Source organism: Rhinolophus sinicus, linkage group LG01 (genome assembly GCF_036562045.2).
Source record: "Rhinolophus sinicus isolate RSC01 linkage group LG01, ASM3656204v1, whole genome shotgun sequence".
NCBI lineage: Eukaryota > Metazoa > Chordata > Mammalia > Chiroptera > Rhinolophidae > Rhinolophus > Rhinolophus sinicus.
This window is the reverse complement of record NC_133751.1, coordinates 48,975,819-48,997,438: the sequence shown is the minus strand read 5'-3', so window position 1 is coordinate 48,997,438 and position 21,620 is coordinate 48,975,819. Positions and strand designations below refer to the sequence as shown.

Sequence of the window (21,620 nt, the reverse complement as noted above, 5' to 3'; positions counted from 1 at the left end):
TTCAAATGGAGGTGACAAGATACCATCACTACTCAAGGCAGGAAATCCAGAATAGGTGCCAGCTAGGGAGCCTGCAGTGAGGAGGTAACAAGTTAGTGTTTCTACTTCCACATAATTCTCTCAGGCAAGGCAGCTGGAAACGGAATAAGGAAGTAGCTAAACTGAAACTGGGACAAAGGGCTACTTATTGTTGGGGAGACAAGTACGAGGGGAAAGTTTCACCTAATTATTATACTCACATCAGGAGAGTTATAAATTTTATGGACTCACTTTATTCTTACCTTGGTCATCAGTATTAATCTTTTCTCAAGGGTTATTTTATTATTTTCCTTTGTCTCTTTCAGAAGCCTCCTGTATCTATCACCCAGCACCCGACGCCATATACCCACACACAATGAATAATCTCCTATCCTTTCCTCAACCCAAGAGTATTTCTATCTTCAAAACCCTCTGTCTTCCATGAGCCAGTTTTTGAGTCTCCTCAAAAAATCAGTAATGGCTAAAGGATGCAACAGTGAACACAGATAACAAACTATTTCTGTCATTTAAGGCCACATCCATATTCCCATTAGCTATTTATACCTTTATTTTGTTTCATTTCTTTATGTAAAACTTGTCTTCTGAATAGAACACTACTTCTGAGTTCTAATCACCATCAACAATTACTAGGACTGTCTGTCTAATGTGGGCACCACTGTTCCACGAGCCTTTCAGAGCAGCTACGATTTCCATGAATATCAGAGTATATTTTCATTAACCCTGAGAGCTTAGGCCCCCAGAGAAAATGATTCTGATTCCACATAATCTGAAAGGGATAGAAATGGTGATTGCACAGACAGAAGAAGGAAGTCAGTGCTGCAAATCAACAAACCTTTCCTGAGTGCCTGATGCAGGCTGCGTGCTATACAGGTCTCCTTAGAAGCCATATAGGGATAAAAAGGTGTAAAGATGGTATCTTCTTTATCTTTTGGCATGCCTTACATATTTCATAGTTTAAAGAAAAGTCCCTGTTCCTTAGAACTCAAGTCTAATAGGGGAGATAGCTACAAACACAAATGAAGGCAGGCCATGATACCTGCTTATCACAGAGGTACAGTACAACACACAGTGGGACCACAAGCAATAGATAAAGCTTTCTGCTTTTGGGAAACAAGTCTGGTCATCTGTCTTCACAAGGAAATGAGGCCAAAAGTTTGAAATTTAGAGAGAAAATATCTTTCTTGCTGATGCATCTGAAATAAATATTTGTATATCTACAACTGAAGAGACATAAAGGCTAGCCCATTGGATCACACGCTCAAAGCTGCTAGGTCTTTCTCAAGCTCTTGGTAATTTCTCAGAACAGAGAGCATTGCTCGTCTGCCCCTTCTTACCACACCATTTCCAGCGCTCCTTCCTCCCCCTGCCCCCACCCCGTCTGTCCACACATCTCAAACCCTCTCAGAGTCTATCAGCTTCTCCCATCATAGCCAATGTTATGGCCTCCCCTTTACCACCCCCACAGGACAAGGGCTGACCCTACAGATTCCAGTGAGTAACTTCACAGGACAAAGAGGTTGCAGAGTCCCTTTAAGTGCAGTCCTTCCAGAAGGAAAAGAGAGGCCAAGCGACCTTTCAAAGTCCCCTTGGCATATGGGCAGGCTGTACTCCTGTCTCATCCACATTTCCAGTGACAGGCCTGGGACCAAAGCCTGACAGGAATATTAAAAAAGCCCCTGGCTCCAGTCCACTCCACAACCCTCATGTCAGTCAGAAAAATGTGTTTTTGTGGATTGTTTTGGCCATATGACTTCTGACGTATAAGGATCAGACTGATGACTTCTCCCTCTCTCCCACTCTAAAAAGGAAAGCAAAGGGAAAAAGGTCTTGTTTAAAGCAGGGAGTTTCTGCTTTAAGGAGATGTTTGTACATAATTAAAAGGAAAGATTTAGTTTTCTCCATCAAAATCAAAATAAGGTTATGATACAACATAAGTATTTGCTATGCTAAAATATGCTGCACAGTAAAGCATTTATATACTGCATAACAGCATTTAATACTACTCAACATTATGACTTCAGTAATTTTGCAGTTTAATGATTTGGAAATAAACTACCAGGAGTCAGGAGTCCCAGCTGTGTCATAAATTAGTTGTTTGGCCTTGGGCATGTCACCTAACCTCTCTGGGCCTCAATTTCTTTATCTAAAAATGGAAGGAATTGGACTAGAATGGTCTCTACAGTCCCTTTTCATGATTAAAAAAAGTCAGTGAATATAAGGAATCAGAACAATCTGACAATGGAAAAGCGTACCACAAGACTGATTAGGTCTCCCATCCCTGGAAATGCTCAATCTATCAGAGAAATTATAAGACTCCTGCTTTGGTAAAGAGGATTGAAGCAAATTACCTCTCCGACTTTCAGGTGTAAGATTCTCTCATCTTACAGATTAGTTCTGGAGACCATAAAACAAGTAGAGAAAGAAATTAATTCAACAGTAATGGGGGGAGGGGAACGCCATCTTTTAGGTCCAGTAAATGTTTGCTGTTACATTAGCAGAGCAATGACAGGTATAGCAAGTCACTGTGTAGCTAACAGGGACTGTTTGTCTTGGGCCAGGTTGTTAGGTGGGGTAAATAACTCTGCAAACACAACACCCAGCAATGAAAAGGTCTAAATGCCTTCAGTCACTCCAAAGTGAGCATATGGGGTTTCATCACATAAAGCCTTCTGATCGCCAGTCAGAAAAACTAAGAGGAGGATGGAAGAATGTCACAGTCCAGCTTTCGTTCGTTTGGGAGCATCCAGACACTTCCTATACTGGGTGTCCCATTGGCCTATGTACTTAGGACATATATCAAGAGAATGCAAATAATAATAGTAATCACTGTGTTATCTTACATTTATACATTGGGTTTCCAGAGTAATTTCATATATTGTCATTTGAGCCTTATAATAGCCATGTGAGGTGGGCTAACCAGGTATAATTGACCCTTCTGTGAGGAAAATTGAGGCTTACTACAGTTTAGTAACATTCCCTTTCCTCAACAATGGGAAACGGATCAAATCCTTATTATATCACTTTTAACTCCCTTAAATGCTTTTTGTCACAGAGGTCTGATAGGATATATCTATCCATTTATGATTTCAGTATATTTGTATATATTCAGGAAATACCAGAGAGATATAATAGAATCATGGACTTTCAGGAAATATCTTTTAAAAAGGAAACCAACAACAATCTTCAATTGTAATGGTATTATGAAAACCAAAATTAGAAATAGATTTTGAATTAGAAATGCCTGGTGCATCTGAGCATTAACAAAGGGTACCAAAAAAACTATATAACAAACCAAACTCAACTGAAGTTGGAATCCAGGAATGTGATTCCAGAAACATGTAATGGTAAAGTTTAGTATACTGGGAAGAAAGAGAGAAAAGCAAAGTACTTGAAATAGGTGATAAACGTATCAAGAAATAAAGATCTTCCTATAGAAATTATATTTAAAAACCTAAATTTAGACTGATTAAGAATTAAGCAAAGGAATTATATGCTAAATATAGCCATGTTCAAATAAAGGCAGGTTTTGTTGTAAAGTAAGCATGCAAAAGCTTTAAGCCGTAGAAGAAAAAAAAGGCCAGTATCTGTTATCTATTATGCTTATACTTTTTATATACTTTATCTCAATTAATCTTTATACCTTCATGAAGGTCAATATTATCATCATTTTGTACATGAGAAACTGAGGCTCAGAGAGGTTAAATTTTGTCCAAATTTACAGTTAGTAGATGGATTCTTAGGTCCATCTGATTTCAAACTAGGTCTTTTTAGAAAGTGACCTCTCCTTAGAAAAAGCATATCTAACTTTTGCAGTTATATTTAGTTACTGAAAACATGAGAAATAAAAAAAAAAACATCAAAATACTTTTTCATCTTTCCTAATGATCGGCAGGCTGGAAATTCTATGAGATGTTGTAATTTAACTCACTCATCCTAGTGACATGAGCTTTAGAATCAGAAGAATTGGGTATGAATCCCAGAATCCTGACTTAAGCAGCTACGTGATCTGGTGGTAAGCCCTTGAACTCCTTTTAGGCCATAATCCGAAATACTAGTCTTTCATTCTATACATTTATGAAATATAATTATTGGATGCTATGCTAGGCATCCCAGGACTAGAAAAGTGCACAAAATACGGTTCTCAATCCTCAGAGTTTATTTTCATTAAATCAATTTAGTTACATCAAAATCACCTTCTCCATTCTTGAAATCATCCTTTAGGCTTCTACTCCAAGCAAGCAGTTGCACAGGGACAGGTGCCCAGAGGGACACAGGATAAATAAAGAGTTCTAACACCGATACTATAGATTAGAGGCCTACTGGAAATAATTCTTCAAACCTTGTAGCCAGTTAGTTCCACCTTGCATCACATTTCCGTTCTCCGTTGTTACTGCCCAAGAAGTAAGCAGATTTGGTTTATAGTATTGACCCTGCATTTCTCTGTACATCTGTTTCCCTGACCCCATTTCCTATTGTCCCTTCCCTCTAAAACTTTTCCACTGTATCCTCCTGTTTCATCTTCAAAATCTTGGCTGAATGCTCCCTCAACTTCCTTGAATGAATGGTCACAGTGACTTTTCTTTTTCTTTTTCTCCCAGCTCACCATCGCCACATCCAACTAATCACCAAAATCCTGGGGATATTTTCTTGTCAGGGAAAACTGACTGAAACAGACAAGAAAGATTACCGAGTATCCTTGCCTAGGGCACCATTCTCAGTTTATGAGGGGGTTTTCCTTGTTTTTGAGATATTTACAACTCTGAAAATTGTAGCACACATCTAGTAATGCAACTGATAGTTGTACACAGAAATGAATTGTATCTGGTGGAATGCAATTGATTATTAATGCCCTATGGATATTGACCCTAATACACATTGATTTCAGCATTCCCTATTGCTTACATATATATATATATATATATATATATATGTGTGTGTGTGTTCTTTGATTCTCCTTGTAACATCTTACTGGTTCCCTCATTAATTAGAGAATTAAAGAAAATATTTGACACATAGTCATTTTGTGTGTATGAGTCATTATTTTACCCTTTAAAAAGTATCTTTTAACATTCTGAATATCTCTTCAACTTGTGCACTTCTCTCCATCACAATAACCCTTTCTAGCATAGGTCATCATCATCTTTGCCTAGATTATTTTAACAATCCCCTAATTTTATCCTTGTCTCTAGTCTCTCCATCTTATTTCATTCTCTCCATAGCCAGAATGCTTTTTCTAGCATGTAATTCTGAATATACAACTCAATTATATACAATCTCCTGTTCCTAGAATAAAGTCCAACTCTCTCAGCATTTGCTTCTCTCGCCTCATGTTTGGTACAGTCCTGCAATTCACCAACCAGACTCTTTTTCACGTCTCTGCATTCACTGTTCTCTCCCTCACCTCTGGAATTTAGCACTTGCAGCCCTCTTTGCATGCCACACACTCTGTGCACCTCTTTCCACCCAGTTCTTGCTTGTTCTTCAGGGTTTGGGTGCTGTCACTTCCTTTGGGAAGCCTTCCTGCATTCCTCAAGTCTGGGTTAGATGCTCCACTTACGTCCTCCTCCAGCTGCCTGTACTCCTTCACCCGCCACTTCCCTAAGAGCACATATCATGGCATTATAATTGCTCTTTAACTATCTCCTCTACTTGGCTGTAAATTCTGTGAGGGCAGCGCCATGATGAGATTGTTCACCACTGTGTCCTCACTATATGCACAGCATAGCATCCATATAGTAGTCATTCAAGAGCATATACTGAAAGCTAAGTTCTCTGGACGGTCCCAGGATAATAATTAAAACTTGCCTATACCAATCCTTCTCAAGGACCATGACCCACCCCACCCCCTTCCCTACAAAAAAGCACAGGTTATACTCAAATAGAATGTGCTTCAGTTTGTTTAGCCTTTCATTTTATACTGTCAGAGTAAAATATTCAACTTTTCTGCTTTTTAAATTGCAAACAGTTCCATTAAATGGCCATTCCTTAGAGAGATGAAAGAAGGGTTTGTTTTACTTTCTCTGTGATGGGGAAAAGGGAAAGGGAGCAGAAAAAAGCATGAGAAGGAAAAAGAAAGGCCAGAATCATGAGAAATGGCTGCAGTACAGGTGATGGGTTCTAGCTGTTGCCCAGCCATTCTTCTTCTTTTTAAAAAATACCCTATTAAATTTTGTTTTACTCAAGCAGCATCAAGTTTTAGGATAAATGTTGAAAACAGTGGCTTTGTAATAAGGCATAGAAGAAGTATACTATAGATTTATGGTACTTTCTTTAAATTTTATAGTATTTTACATTCTTTTTCTTTTTTCGTAACTGATATTTTTTCAGGTCCTGTGTTTATGATTTATTCTTAACAAACAAAATCCTGACTTCATCACTCAACCTCAAAAAGAAAGGAGAGTCTGACACATGCTACAACATGGATGAACCTTGAAGACATTATGCTAAGTGAAATAAGCCAGTCACAAAAGGACAAATATTGTATGAGTTCACTAATATATGATGTACCTAGAATAGTCAAATTCATAGAGAACAAGAGTAGAATGTTAATTGCCAGGAACGGGGGCGGGGGGAATGGGGAGTTATTCTTTAATGGGTAAAGCAGTTAAGTTCGGGAACATGAAAGTTCTGGAGATGGATGGTGGTGATGCCTGCACAACAATATAAACATACATAATACTTCTGAAGTATACACTTAAAAATGGTTAAAACCGTAAATTTTATGTTATGTATATTCTATCAAAATTTTAAAAAGAATGGAAAAATCCTATTAGCCTTGAAACTGCAGTAACTGGTAGCTACTGACAGGAACTCTGGACAGACTGGGGTGTGTAGAGCAGTGCTGTTGATAAAACTGGGAGAAAGGAAAAAACTCTGAATGTAAAGTGATTTAGAAGAAACTTATTAGTTAAAGCTGAAGGCTGAAAACATTTACAAGAATAAAATCCTGCTCTGTATTTAGCCACAATAAAGTATTCTCTCATGATTGTCTATAAGAACACCCATTCTTAGAAAAATGTTGTCTTTTCTATGAAATCTTACTCAATTCCCAAGTACAGAAGCAATACAGTGGCATAGAGAAGAGTCTGGACCCTGGAGCCAGACTCTCTGAAACTGAATGCTAGCTGTACTTTGAGGAATCAACCCTCTTTGTTCTTGGGCTTCATCTGGAAATTAGGGACAATAATAATAGCTCCTATCTCGAAGAGTAGTGAGGTTTACATATACTCATGTGAAGCACTAGGAACAGTGTCTGGCACAGAGTAAGCACAATATAGACAGTAGCTATTATTCCTGCCCTTCACACTCACATCTAATGCACTGGTGCTCATAGCGTGCTCTGGGCATTCCTAGGGATCCCTGAGGCCCTTTAGTAGGTCTGTGATGTCAGAACTGTTTTCATAATAAGACGTTATTTTCTTTTTTCACTCACACTCTCTCACAAGTATATGATGGTATTTCCCAGGGGCTACTATATGCCATTTGATATTATAATAGGTTGAAAGCAGAAGCAGAGAGGAGAATCCAGCTATCATGTAATCTATTAAGTCATACACTAAAGAGACTTGCAAAAATCTCTTTTCCTGATGCCACCTTCCTCACCTAAAATTTGGAGGTTTGGGAACTATAGTTGTTTTTCATAAAAAAAGTTCTTTATGTTAATGTGCAATGATTTATTAAAAGTTAAATTAATAGCCTTTAAATTCTTCTCAGCTTTAATGTCTACTGTGGCACATGTAGAAGATACATCTCACATAAACAAAAGCCTTTTGGAGTCCTTAATAATGTTTTTTGGTCCTGAGACCAAAAAGTTTGAGAACAACTGTTCTGTTATATTATAGTGCATGTGTCAATCTCTCCAAGCGGACTGGGAATGTTTGTGGACAGGAATACTATTTTACTTATTTCTTTTTTGCTTCTTCCTTTTTTTTTTTTTTTAAATTTCCCCCCGTTATCAACTGACAGCCTTTTTTACAAGGTAGACAATCAATAAGAGGAATGAAGCTAACATACTGTAGCAACTACGATTTATTCAGGGCTTGGTATATGTTATTTACTGTCCTCAGCCTTTCATTTAACCCTCACTAGATTCTAGAATTACCTCCATTATATTCATGTGGGAAACACAGACGTTAAATAACTTACCTAAGGCATAGATAGTTAATAAATGGAAATGCCAATACTCAACTCTCATCTTATTTTAGAAGCCAAGCTCTGAACCATGTCAAAAGAGTGGGAAAATGTAGAGAAATTAGAAAAGCTCTGATGAGGCAAGACAAATTATTTACAAAGCATGGTTCCAGTAGCATCTATCAAATGAGAACCTAGTTTACCTTTGCTAGAGGTTTGTAATTCTGGATTTCTCTTGGATATTCATAGTGTGACTGAGAACAATTTTTATTTGGTTTAACACAGAGAGCACACTCTCTTATACTAATGTTAATACGGTTTTTCCTAATAAGGTCAACAGTTTAACCAGAATGTAGTGCCTCTGCCACTCAAGGAGGTGAAAAGGTGGTCCCTCTTAGAAACTCTCACCTCTGAAAGAACAAGTAAGACACATTTTAAACATAAAAGCTACATAACAATATTATAAAAACCTCAGAAATAAAGAAGTAATTCTATCCCTCTAACTCAAAAATTGTTGTACTTTCTTCAATTTTTTACTTGAAAAATTTTTAAACGTAACTCTAATTGTGCTGTATTTGGAACTTTGTCTCCTGTTTCTTTTCTCTTAACCACTACCATCATGCATATTTTTCATATGAATGCGTGGATTTCATCAGCATCATTTTTAAATGGCAGCATCTATTCTATCAATTGACCATTCACTATAGTTAATTCTTGTTATTCGTGATAGTTATGTTCTATAAAGTCACCAGGGCACCAAATTAGTGAATAGCTAACAATTGCTTCTGGGAGGAATACAGGGTTGCCTTTCTGGCCACAACATTTTCGTCGACTGATTGATACGTAACCTTGTTTTATGTGTGTTCCTGTTTAAAGACACTTTACTTAATATATGTTGTTGATCATTAACATTGAACTTACAGCCAACAGCACCCTAACTCGTGCCTAAATGAAGTACATTTTCTGTGTAAGCACATTACAGCCTTCTTGCGCTTAGGAAGACTAGGCAGCACTATGCTTGGGGGCTATTTTAAACAACAAAATCACCAATAAAAAGCATAAAAAACAGGGCACTAAATCAACTTCCAGAAGGACAGTTGTTTACAGTTGTGAACGCTGAAATAAGAAGGCAGAGACAGTCACCTCGTTCCCTCTCAGGTGGGAGTGTGTATCAGGTAACTCAAATTTTTCCCTGCTCTGCACATGTCTACGAATGACCACACAAGTGCTGCAAGCATTGATGTGGGGGCTGAAAAATTCTTAGTGAGTAGGTGAATTCACAAATGTGAAATCTGCATTTCCCTCTATTGCAGAGTTAGGCTATTTCTTTTTCTTTCAATTAAAATAATGCTCTGATTACTATCTTTATGCATAAAACTTCTTTCTCATTTAGGAGTATTTCCTTAGGAACTACGGGGATAGTTATACTTTTTATTTTATTTTATTTTATTTTTATATAGTTATACTTTTGATAGAGCCTCGTTGTTGCAGCATTCCCTGGAGTGGCTCGTGGCAATGCTTCAGATCCTTGCTCCTTGTAAAGAGTGGCCCGAGAACCAGCAGCATCAGCATTACGTGGGAGCTAATTAGAAATGCTGACCAAATCACCTCAGACTACTACGTAAATCCGAATCTGGTTTTTAACAAAACCCTATGCACATTAAAAGTCTGAGAAGCTCTGCTAGAAATCAAAACTTCTCACACTTGAGTATGCATCCGCATAACCTAGCCAGCTTGTTAAAACAGATGCCTGGGCCCCTTTGGGGAGGGGCCTGAGACTCTGCATTTGTAACAAGTTCCCAGGTGATGCTGATTCTCCGGGTCCTGGGACCACACTTTGAGAACCACTGTATAAGCTGGTCCACGGGTTAAGTCTCTTGCAGGATTAATGCTGTTAAACTGCTAATGCATCTTCTTTTGGTGGAAGGGAGGGGAAAGAAATAATTTATAACTCATCAAAAGAAATCCTCACTGACTAGGGCCAGGTTTTGTGGAGGTGGGTAGGTTAGCCAGGATGTTTAGACCTAGTCATGGTTGGTGGGGGGCGACCCATATGGGTGGGTCAACTGAGAAACAAAAAACGCTGTTTTTTCCCCCCTCCTGTTGTTATTTAGACACACTCTGAAAGAATCTATGATTAAAGTATCTGAAAACATTCTTGAGTAGTTTCTCACAAACTATATTTTATGAATTACATACAAAAATAGGACAATCTGAAGAATCTGCTTGGTAAAAAGTGTCAAAGAAACATTTTTATTATTTTTTTATTTTTATTTTTTACTTTTTCAATTTCCTGTGATAATATACAGCAGTGAAAGAATACATCTTAAAACAAGGCCCCAAAGCTTACTTTCTGGGTGTCTGGCAAATCCTTGGCTGCAACCACCCAGGAATAAACCAGAAGAGATTTCTCTTAGAAGATGGAAGCCCCGAGACTATGGATTCCTTACCCTAAACCTTGAAGTCCAGCACACAGTCAGTTCCAACGCATAACTATTCTCCAGACTAAAGGCATTTCTGGGTACAAGCCATATGCATTTCAGGTGATTCACAATTGCAGTTTCATACTGTTCATGAGCTTGGTGAACTATTTTCATAAGACATTATTTTCTGTTTTTACCTAAATAGGTACTAGCTGGGAGTGACCCCCTTTTCCTTACCCTTGGGCCCCTTTGCTCTGCATTAATAATAAGGTCCTCTTGGTTATTCCTCTTTATTTTCCAGACTTGGTCCAAGGCTTTTAGACTTTGGACGGTTAGTTGTTCTCCGTTTTTAAAAATATTCCATGGCCTTTCAAGTAGCAGGAAAAAGACAAAGGCTGTTTATAAAACAATCTGTGGCAAAAGCAGTTTGACTCTAAGAAAAGCCAGTATCAAAGGCATAAAATTCATTTAAAGGAAATCCTTATCAATATAGATAACCTTTTGATCAAAGGAGAGCAGGTGATGGGGAGTGAGTGCTGTTTCAATGTGTTATGGCAGAAGCCCTGACTGGAGAAAAGAAAACATAAAGGATTATGTGCTTGTTTGTCTTTCTCAAAGAAATCTCCTCTGGTTTCCAGGTCTCTGAGAATACTTAAGGATTAGATTAGGGCCTTGCTTTGATCATTAACACAAGCAGTATAAAGCAAATGTTCAGTTATTTTTTATTAGACAAACAGATGGAAGGGGTTCAGTTCAAAAATGGCCAGAAATCGGAGGGGGAGGATGAGGAGGGGAGAGAGAACCTGGCAAAGCAGAAAAATTTCTCTTCACATTGGCTCTTGACCCTAGCAGCTGCGATATCAGGTGGGTATTTCCCAGGAGTTTCTGTGCTTAGCAAAGGTTATAAATGAGTCTGTAATTTAGGTCTAGAAAGTGGTGACTAGAAATTTCCAGAGGTATGTTGCATCTGTTTCTTCTTACTCTGCATATGTACTTGAATTTGTTATGTGAAAGGAGATAATTGGTGAGTAATTAGTAAAATGCTTAATCTCACTTTAATCAAAAGAGTATTTTCCCTGGAAAAAGCAACCATGGCTTTGTATTTTAGTGGGCTTGATCTCACTAGTAGTCTCAATTATTCACGCCTGCAGATAGCCTAATGTGTCCCATTGAAGGCAGGCGGGCCAGCTACTAGAAATGCAGGCACAGAGCCTCAGGGGTAAAAAGAAGCCTCAGTGGGCTTATTTAGCAAATTGAGCCCTCTTTTGTAATAGCTACTGTGACAGCCCTCCTTAGGACTCTAAAAGAGTCTTTTTCAGTCTGGGTCCCAGATCCACTCTCTGGTTTAAGGTGGAAACTGCTGTCCTGGCTGCCACCTGCCTGAACCCATGAGCCATCAGCTTGGCCACAGTCTCCTGGGCTCTGCCTCCCTTTTCTTTATCTCCTTTCTCCTGTGCTTTGTCTTTGGCTATTTCCTAAGCCCTTCACCCTCGGAATCTAGAACTTCACTAACATGTCCTCCTAGTACTGCTCAATTCTACTATAATTTGTATTCATAATACAAATTAGGGCATTGAAGACAAATACTATCTGTCAGTGGGAAATCCTATATTGCTTTTCTTTAAAAATTGTAAACAATTGAAATTGCACAGTTACTACACATTCTCTTAGGATTGCCTTGCAATTGCAATATATGATTACTTTTTGCAAGATGTTTTTACCACGCTGCTACACATATAAGTATTATTACTAAATGGAACTATGTGAAATTACTATAGATGTTAGGACTAGCATTAGCCCTCTCTGCTTGACTGTTACACAAATAAAAAGGGATATAAGAAAAATTCTAGACTGGTGAACAGTGAAAGTGAAGTTTTCTGTTTTGTAATTTTTTAAATTTATCTTTTTTTCTCTGACAAAACCTGCAAACTCAAAACACCAATCCATCAACCAACTTGCTATTTGGAGAATTCTGAAAAGAATAATTTTCAAAATCTAGCAACACTCATATGAAATAGCAAAATCTTATTGTTTCAAAGACTGGTCATACCATTTACGGATTTTATGGGTCTTCATTTTTCTTATTTACTGCAATTTCCCCCCCTTCTCTAACTCATGCTTCAGCCTGAGTCAGAGAATCATAGAAGGTAGTGAGAGATGGACAGAAAAAGCCAATATGATGAATTTTGTTTCTTAAGAGCACTAATAAAAGCCAAAGGAAAAGATCAAGGAAAAAGCTACAACACACAACCAAACTGGGGTTATTAGACTATCTGTTCCCACATCCCTTATGAGCCCACACCGCCAAATCAGTAGTCTCATGAAAACTCTCTCAACTACAAAGAACAATGGCCAGGACAGATGACATTTATAATGAGCATGCTAAAGATGGCAAGGTCAGGTCTCATCAGGACTCTATTTCCTGCTTAGGAGGAAGTCCCAGGGCAAATCTGAAACGGAGTTAACCTTTCTGTGTCTCACTCAGTTATCTCCACCTGAAACACTTGTGACGCTGCACTTCCCCCTCAGCGGTAGCAGCATCCATGGGGGTTAAACTCCTACAAAAGTATGAACGAATGGGAGAGTTTAACCAGATGGTCTTAGAAATTGTCTCTCGCCTATTTGATCTCGGTAATAACCAGATTCCAAGAATCCTACATGTTAGAATTAAAAAGAACATTTGAGATCAATAAAAACAATTTCTTCAGCTCATATGTTAAAACCAAAGATGACAAACAAGTGCTGGCCAAGATGTAGAGAAAAGGGAATCATTGTGCACTGTTTATGGGATTACAAATTGGTGCAGCCAATATGGAAAACATCATGGAAGTTCCTCAAAATGTTAAAAATAGAACTACCTTATAATCCAGCAATTGTACTCCTGGGTATTTATTCAATGAAATCCAAAACACTAATTCAAAAAAATACATGCACCCCTATGTTTACTGTAGTGCTATTCACAATAGCCAACATATGGAAACAACCTATTATAAATGCCCATCAATAAATGATAGGATAAAAAACAAACAAACAAAAAAAAAACCAAAGATGAGGAAAAATTTTAAAAAGCTGAGAGAATTGTCTTGCCACGAATGACCTGACACTGCCACCTGGGCCTTTTAGTCTTAGTCCAATCCTTTTCCTATTGTATCACTGTGCCTTCCAGCAGGTAAACAGGCAACTTGTTGATTTTATATATTCTTAATATGAGTAATCTTCTAGATAAAGAAAAAAAAAAGCAGATCTATGGTAACATAACAGAATTTCATTATTAAAAACTTTATTATACACCAAAGGTTCACTTCACCCCCTCTTCAGTGATGCATGTGAATCTCCTATTAAAATGTAACAAGCAAAAGAAACGTGTCTCCTATATTGTCTGCACTGGTGGTTCTCTGCCCAAGTCATCTGGGAACTAGACACACCCCCCTCATTAACTATCGCTCACTCTGCACTGATTTCAGTGGTGACATTATGGACACACAGGCACACACACATCCACACACACACTCAGAAGGATCTATCCTGATAGGGCAGCCAGCAGAAAGTCTCCCAAGCACCACCTCTGCCTTGGCCTCTGCCCAGTGGGAAAAAAATCATGAATCCAAAAAAATGGTGTCACAATAAGCAAATGTTTATGGAGTGTCTACTCTGTGCCAAGCATGGGGTAAAAAGTGGTAAACAAAAAGTTAATTCTAAATACTCACTTTGAGTTTTACAACTTAGAAGATGCTCTCTTTATATACCCAGTGGTCAACCACCAGACCCCTAGGTTTGATGGTTCCTTAATCTCTTTGGGGGAATCTATTATCTTCACAAAGACCACACAATGAAAAAGTCCCTTTTTTACTTTACCCCACTCCCTGAATTCTTTATTCCCCTCCCACATTTTTTTCCCCCTCCTTAACATTTATGACTAAACACAGTTTACTTATTCAATGTTTATCTTCCCCAATAAAATAAGTCCCCAACAGGACAAGAATTTTTGTCTGTTTTTTCCACTGCTGGGTACCCAGTACCTGGAACACAGAGTAAATGCTCAATTAATACAGAGGATGCCAAAAAAATGTATAGACTTTTAAGAAAGGAAAAAAATGTATTAAAATTGGTATTTGTTGGTTAAATGAATGCCAACACTTCTACATCCCCCAATTCTATTTGATATATCCTCTTTTCCATCACGGTCTCCCCGCTATCCCCTTCAATCATTCTTGCATACCCGGTGTATTGGTCCTCCATCCTCTTAGAATTTTTCCTTCCAGCTACACCTAGGCAGTGTATAGCCAGCCCGGGCTCTGTGATTAGCCATCACATGATAATCTTCATTTGCCCCCACCCTCTTATCTTCTACTGCCCCGGCTGTGCCAACACTGATCCCTATATTACCCCCACCATCCAACTTATCTTACTCTTTGTCCAGTCCAGAGCATTGCTAGAGAAGATCTTAGATTCATGCTGGACTGGACCAATAACAATTCCTGGTAGGACTTAGGCTCAAAATCCATGGTACACAGATGAAAGAGAATGAACTCAAGAATTAGAGCTGGTTTTGAAAATTGGGGATGAATGTGCACGACCTGGTGTCTTTGGCTGAGTCAGCCACCTTTCTGAGCCTGTATTTTCATCTGTAGAGTAGGAGTAATAATATGTACTTCACATCATTAAGATTATATTTTAAATAAAATAATGTATACGAAAGCTGCTAGCAGATTTATAAGCATGCAAAAGGTGCTTAAATGTTAGTTCCTTCTCTTCCTTTAACATATTTCACTAACCTCCAATGATGCCCTCACTCTTTAAAAGTGACTAACTCCTACTTAGCAAGAAAATTCATGCTTTGTGGTATGGATCTTCTTACTTTTCCTCTCTTCCCTCCTTTCCATATCAGAATCCTATGTCTTCACTCATCCTCTCTCCTGATTCAGAAGTCGCATCCCTCTTCTTTTCTAAGACTAACTTTCTGTCCATACCAATAGTTTTCAACCCTCATTGCATATTAGAATCATGTGGGGAGCTTTTAAAACTCTAGATGTCTGGGCCCTATCACAGATGAATATGGATCTCTGGAGGTAGGAGCATGCATCAGTATTTTTTTTAAAGTTCCCTGGTAGGATGCCAAGACAATTCAATGATGGGAAACAACAGTCTTTTCAACAAATATTGTTGGAACTGGATATCCTCCTTCAAAAGAGTGAAATTGAACCCATGCACAAAAATGGAGCACAGACTTAAATATAAGAGCTAAAACTATAAAACTCATACAGAAGAAAACATAGGAGTGAATCTTCATAACCTTGGGTTAGGCAAAGCCTTCTTAGATATGACACCAAAAACACAAGCAACAAAAGAAAATAATGAACTTTATCAAAATAAAAAATTTTGTGCTGTGAACAACATAAAGAAAGTGAAAAGATAACCCAGAGAATGAAAAAAATATTTTGCAAGTCATATATTTGATAAAGAACTTGTATCCGGAATAAAGAACACTTAAACTCAAAAATAAAAAGATAAATAATCTAATTTTTAAAATGGGCAAATGATCTGAATAGACATTTCTCCAGGGAAGAAATACAGATAGCCAGTAAGTATATGAAAATATGCTCAACATCATTAGCCGTTAGGAAAATGTAAACAAAAGCCACAAACAGATACTACTTCAAACTCACTAAGATGGCTGCCATCAAAAAGAAAAACAATAAGTGTTGGAGAGGTTGTGGAGAAATGGAAACCCTCATACATTGCTGGTGGGAATGCAAAATTGTACAGCTGCTTTTGGAAAACAGTTTGGCATTTCCTGAAAAGGTTAAACATATAGTTATCATATGACCCAGCAATTCCATTGCTAGGTATATAATCAACAGAAATGAAAACATGTTCATACAAAAACTGTCTCACAAATTTACATAGCAGCATTATTCATAACAGCCAAAAAGTAGAAACAACTCAAATGTCCATCAATTGATGAATAGATAAATAAAATGGGGTATATTTGTATAATGGAATATTATTTGGTAATAAAAGAAATGAAGCACTGATATGTTTACATAGGTGAACTTTGAAAACCTCATACTAAGCAAAAGAAGCTAGTCACAAAAGATCATATCATGTATGATTTCATTTATATGAAATTATCAGAATAGGCAAATCTATGTATAGAGAAAGTAGCTGATTAGTGGTTGCCTAGGGCTGGGTGCTTGAGGGGAAATGAGGAGTGACTGCTAATGTGTATGGGGTTTCTTTCTGCAATAATGAAAATGTTCTAAAATTGACTGTGGTGGTGGTTGAACAACTCTATGAATATACTCAAAACTATTGAAGAAGGGAGAGAGAGAGGGAGAGAGAGAGAGGAAATTCCCCAGGTTATTCTAATCTTAAAGTCTATTTACAGAGACTAGTTTCTGAACTACAACACACTATATATTGTATGGTAGCTTACCTCCTGGATTCCTTAGGGATAAAGATGGCATCTTCTCAATGTTTCTCTCCCCCATATCCTTAAGAAATAATACCTAACACAGAGCAGGAGTGTAATATCTTTAAAAATGTTTTTAAAGTAAAAGAGTATCCTTAAGAAATGTTATTTATTTCAATTAAAATTACAAGAGTTCAGGCCAGCACCTGGCAGAATTGGTCATGTTGTCTATCTCAATTCATTTGAACTCCCCAAGCAACTAATTCAGTTGTAGCATGTAGAGAGAGGGTAGGTAGACAATGCAAACCAAACTGACCGGTTCTGCCATCCAAAGTATGATTGTTCCGTCATATACCAGTGGATGTGGCCTCTGGCCCTTAGGAACCATTCTTCTGACAGTTCCCCAGGACATGGCTCTGGTTTGACTGACTTTGTTTACTAAATAAATTAATTCCTACTTCTGGAGTAGCTTCAATTTTTAAACAGAAAGCCATCTATTGACAGTCACTGATACACAGGATTTTATTGTTTGATATTAAACAATTAAGAGTTTTTGTGTGTTTTTTCCCCCTACAAATACACTATACATGAAAATAAACATAATCTAGAATACAGCCACTAGGAATGGAGAAGAGAGGGAGGGAGATTCTATAGCCACCCTGTGCCTTAAAGGGACAGTTTTACTTTCCCAAGTCCAAAGTCCAGACTGTATTTCTTTCATGGAACTAAAGCCCTCTTGGCAAAATGTATATAAAAAAACAGTCTGATGAACATTTCTTAAGGTGAACTTCATTATTAAACACATTTTTAAAAAAAAATCCTAAGAATTCAGTGCTTTGATCTGGCAGTGATCTAGTAACCTTCAGTAGTTTAAAATAACTTTGAAATTGCTACCTTCAAAAAGTCTCTGAAGGTACACATACACAAAAATGCTGAAATGAGTCCAGATGTTTACAAATATAGGGAACTGTGTCATTTGTTTAACCTAGCAAATAACAAATAGCAAAATACGAAACCATAGTTGTTTGAATGTAGGATAAAGATCTGGTTTAGAATCAGTCAGTTTTCCCTTCTATAACTCTAGTGAGTTCAAATCCACTCAGAAGAGCAAAATGAGTGACGGCAATGACAAGATACGAAACAAAAGAAAATTCTAAATCCTTGGGTAATTTTGAAATGAAATGAGTTTACAGTTGGAAGATTCATTAATAAGAAAATTCAAAAGATATCATTAGAGCCATAATTTAGAAGCCTTGTTTCATGAGAAAAGATTATAATATGAAATTCTCAAAACTACATATTGATTATACAAGGTAAACGTGACAAAGGTGGATGATAAGAAATAACAGACATTTTGCTTTCCCTCTCACTGGAAAGAACAACCAGGTACATGCTGCCAACTAGAATATAAATTGCTCAAAGTGAGGCAGTTGGAAAATGCTATTAGATTATTTGGGTTGAGGAGCTGCCCAACATGTCACAATGTCACAGCCCTCTTCTTTACTATCCAATTTTCACCAGAATCAAGCAGAACCTTAGAAAACAAATTCAATCACAAACACTAACTTTTTGTTAAAACTCCAAGCAAACTATCAAACCAACTTAATACATGGAACCTATCAGAACTTTCCCATGTTTCCCCAACACTCTGAAATAAACTATTTTCAGTATCTTAGCAAAATACTCATGTGCAATTTCTACACAATGTATTTATAAAATATACTGAGAAACCACTTCTTCGTTTTCATTAGGGAATATTAAAAAAATCAGAATTTAAGGCTAATTCCCCATTTGCTTCTGGTGCAGGCTTTTCAGTTTTTGAAAATATAAATAAAAGGTACAGCGTGACATAAAAAGCTACAAAGATGTATAAATACAGCACTACAGCTCCCATTATAAAATCTTGTGTAAAAAATGGTTGGACAAGTATCCATCTTCCCCAAATTGCAATCCTAAGATATTGATTGTCACACAGTTATGAAACAAAGGCAAGGTGAAGGGTGAGAAACAGAAAGGAAGGCAGAAAGGAAGACAAATGCTCAGCAGGGTAGAACCTGCTCCTTCTAGCTGGCCTGGCTTTTCCCAGCACCTTTCTGGTATCAGTTCCGGTTTCCGCTAGTGCAATTCGTATCATCGCTCAGAGAAATGAATCCCCCTTAAGGAAAGCCAAGCCAGCATCAAAAGGTAACGTGCAGAACCGTAAATGAAAAATGTCCACGTCTAGCAGGCAGACAAGCAAAGGAAAACCAGCTGTCAGTTTCAGAGTCTCCTAGCTGTAACGGGGTTTCAGGTTTCTCAGTCTCTGTCTGTCTGTCTCTTCACCTCGTCTCCCTCAATAATATCAGCTTTCTAATCACCTCAAATCACAAATAGATTTTCCATCTGTCCTTGTGAAATGTATGCTGATAAACAGAAAAAAAATAGAGTGCGGTACTCACAACAATGAAGAATTCCTACACATGCAGTTCCATTTTCTTGCTTTAAAAAGATGGAAGATTTAATTTAAAAAACATTGCAGAATTAGAAAAATAAGGGGGAGGGGGATTCCACCCACACAATCCTCCAGCCCACCGCAAAGGAGCCCGAAGGCTTGCTGACGTCACAGATTCATGAATGGATGTAAATTGGGCTGGTTTAGGATTCCGCACTGACTTCGCTGTGATGTGTGCCATGAAAAAGAAAGGGAGGGCCCAGAGCAGTGCTGGCCAATAGGCTTCAGGCAGTCATGGCCTGCCTCCTTTTAGAAGGAATCTGATCACAGAATAAACAGAGCCTGCCAATCAGGCGTCTGCCACAGCCTTAAAACAGACTGTCAGCTTGAGGAGTGTGCGTGCGTGCGTGCGTGTGTGTGTGTGTGTGTGTGTGTGTGTGTGTGTATTTTTGAAAACATTATTGCTATTTTTGTTTAATCCTTTTCTTGCTATTCAGCAATGTGCATGATGTGAGGTGATTAAAAGAACCCAAAGTCAGGAAAATAGTTTCTAAAACTGGTGACTAGTAGGCATGTATGTCCGGCACACCAAGACTTGTCTGTTAAAACAAAATAGTAGGGAAATAACCTAGTGATTAAGGAAATATAAGTACATATATAAGATAATATTACATAAATGTAATTGTTTTGTAGAACAATATCATCTTGCTGACCTTTGTGATGCATCAAAATTGGGCGTGGAAGAATAACTATTGCTACCTTTAAATAAGGCAGAACATTTCCTCATTGGTTTGTTACACTTCTAGACATTCAACTAAGACACAGCTCTGAAAGAACTCTTAATGAATCTTAGAGCAAATTTTGATTTTATTAAGATGCCTTCTTATTAACAGCAAAAACAACTGTATTAAATTCACCCAAAGGGCTCATGACATTTTTAAATTACAATAAACTTTAACAGCTTTATTAAAGTATATTTGATATACGAAGAACTGCACATATTTAATGTGTACAATTTGATGAGTTTGGACATCTGAAAACATCTGTGATACCATCACCATAGCCAAGGTAGTAGACATATCCAACATCACTCAGAGTTTCCTTGTGTTCCTTTGTGGGGGTTTTTTTGTGTTTTTTTTTTTGTGTGTGTGTTTTTTGTTGTTTTGTTTTTTTTTGGTTTTTGTGATAGAACACATAACATGAGATCTACCCTCTTACCAAAATTTAAAGTACACAATACAATACTGTCTTACTAACTATAGGCACATCTTTACAACTTACAGCACATCTTTAGAACTTATTCATCTAACATAACTGAAACTATAATCATTGCATAACAACTCCCCACTTAACGATTTCCCTCTTCCCTCAGTCACTGGCAACCACTTTTGTATTCTCTGCTTCTATGAGTTTGACTATTTTAGATATCATGTAAGTGGAATCATGCAGTATTTGTCTTTTTATGACTGACTTATTTCACTTAGCATGTCTTCCAGTTTCATCCACGTTGTCACAAATGGCAGGATTTCCTTTTTTTTAAGGCCGAATAATATTCCTTTGTATGTATATACCATATTTTCTTTATCCATTCATCTGTGAGTGGACACTTGGATTATTTCCATATCTTAGTTATTGTGAATAGTTGCTGCAATGGGAGTAAAGGTATCTCTTCAAGATCCTGAATTCAGTTCTTTTTGATACATACCCAGAAGTGGGATAGCTGGATCATATGGTACTTCTATTTTTAATTTTATGAAGAAGCTATATACTATTTTCCATAGCTATTGAACCATTTTACATTCCCACCAACCTTGTCAACAAGGATGTACAAGGGCTCCGATTTCTCCACAACCTTGCCAACACTTATCTTTTATTTTTTTAATAATAGCTAACGTAAGAAGTATACGATGATACCTCATTGTAGTTTTGATTTGCATTTTCCTGATAATTAATGACATTAGGCATCTTTTCATATACCTGTTGGCCATTTGTATGTCTTCTTTGGAGACATGTCTATTCAAGTCCTTGGCCCATGCTTGACATTGCTCCTGGCAATGATTTCTTGGATGTAACACCAAAAACACAGGCAACAAAACCAAAAATAGACAAATGGGACGACAGCAAACTAAAAAGCATCTGGACAGCAAAGGAAACAATCAACAAAATGAAAAGGCAACTATGAAAT

The 21,620-nt window shown here is 37.5% G+C and overlaps 1 protein-coding gene across 5 annotated transcripts in view; it reads right to left on the bottom strand.

Moving 5' to 3' along the window:
• MAP3K13 (mitogen-activated protein kinase kinase kinase 13) overlaps positions 1 to 21,620 on the bottom strand; it is a 143,257-nt gene that overhangs the window by 65,137 nt on the left and 56,500 nt on the right. Inside the window, exon 1 of one of the 5 annotated variants that reach the window (XM_019735853.2) lies at positions 19,443 to 19,698. The exons of the other annotated variants lie outside the window; for them this stretch is intronic. The gene's annotated coding sequence lies outside the window, so the exon portion shown is untranslated. Of the gene's footprint in view, positions 1 to 19,442; positions 19,699 to 21,620 lie in introns of those variants that run through there. 5 annotated transcript variants of the gene reach the window in all.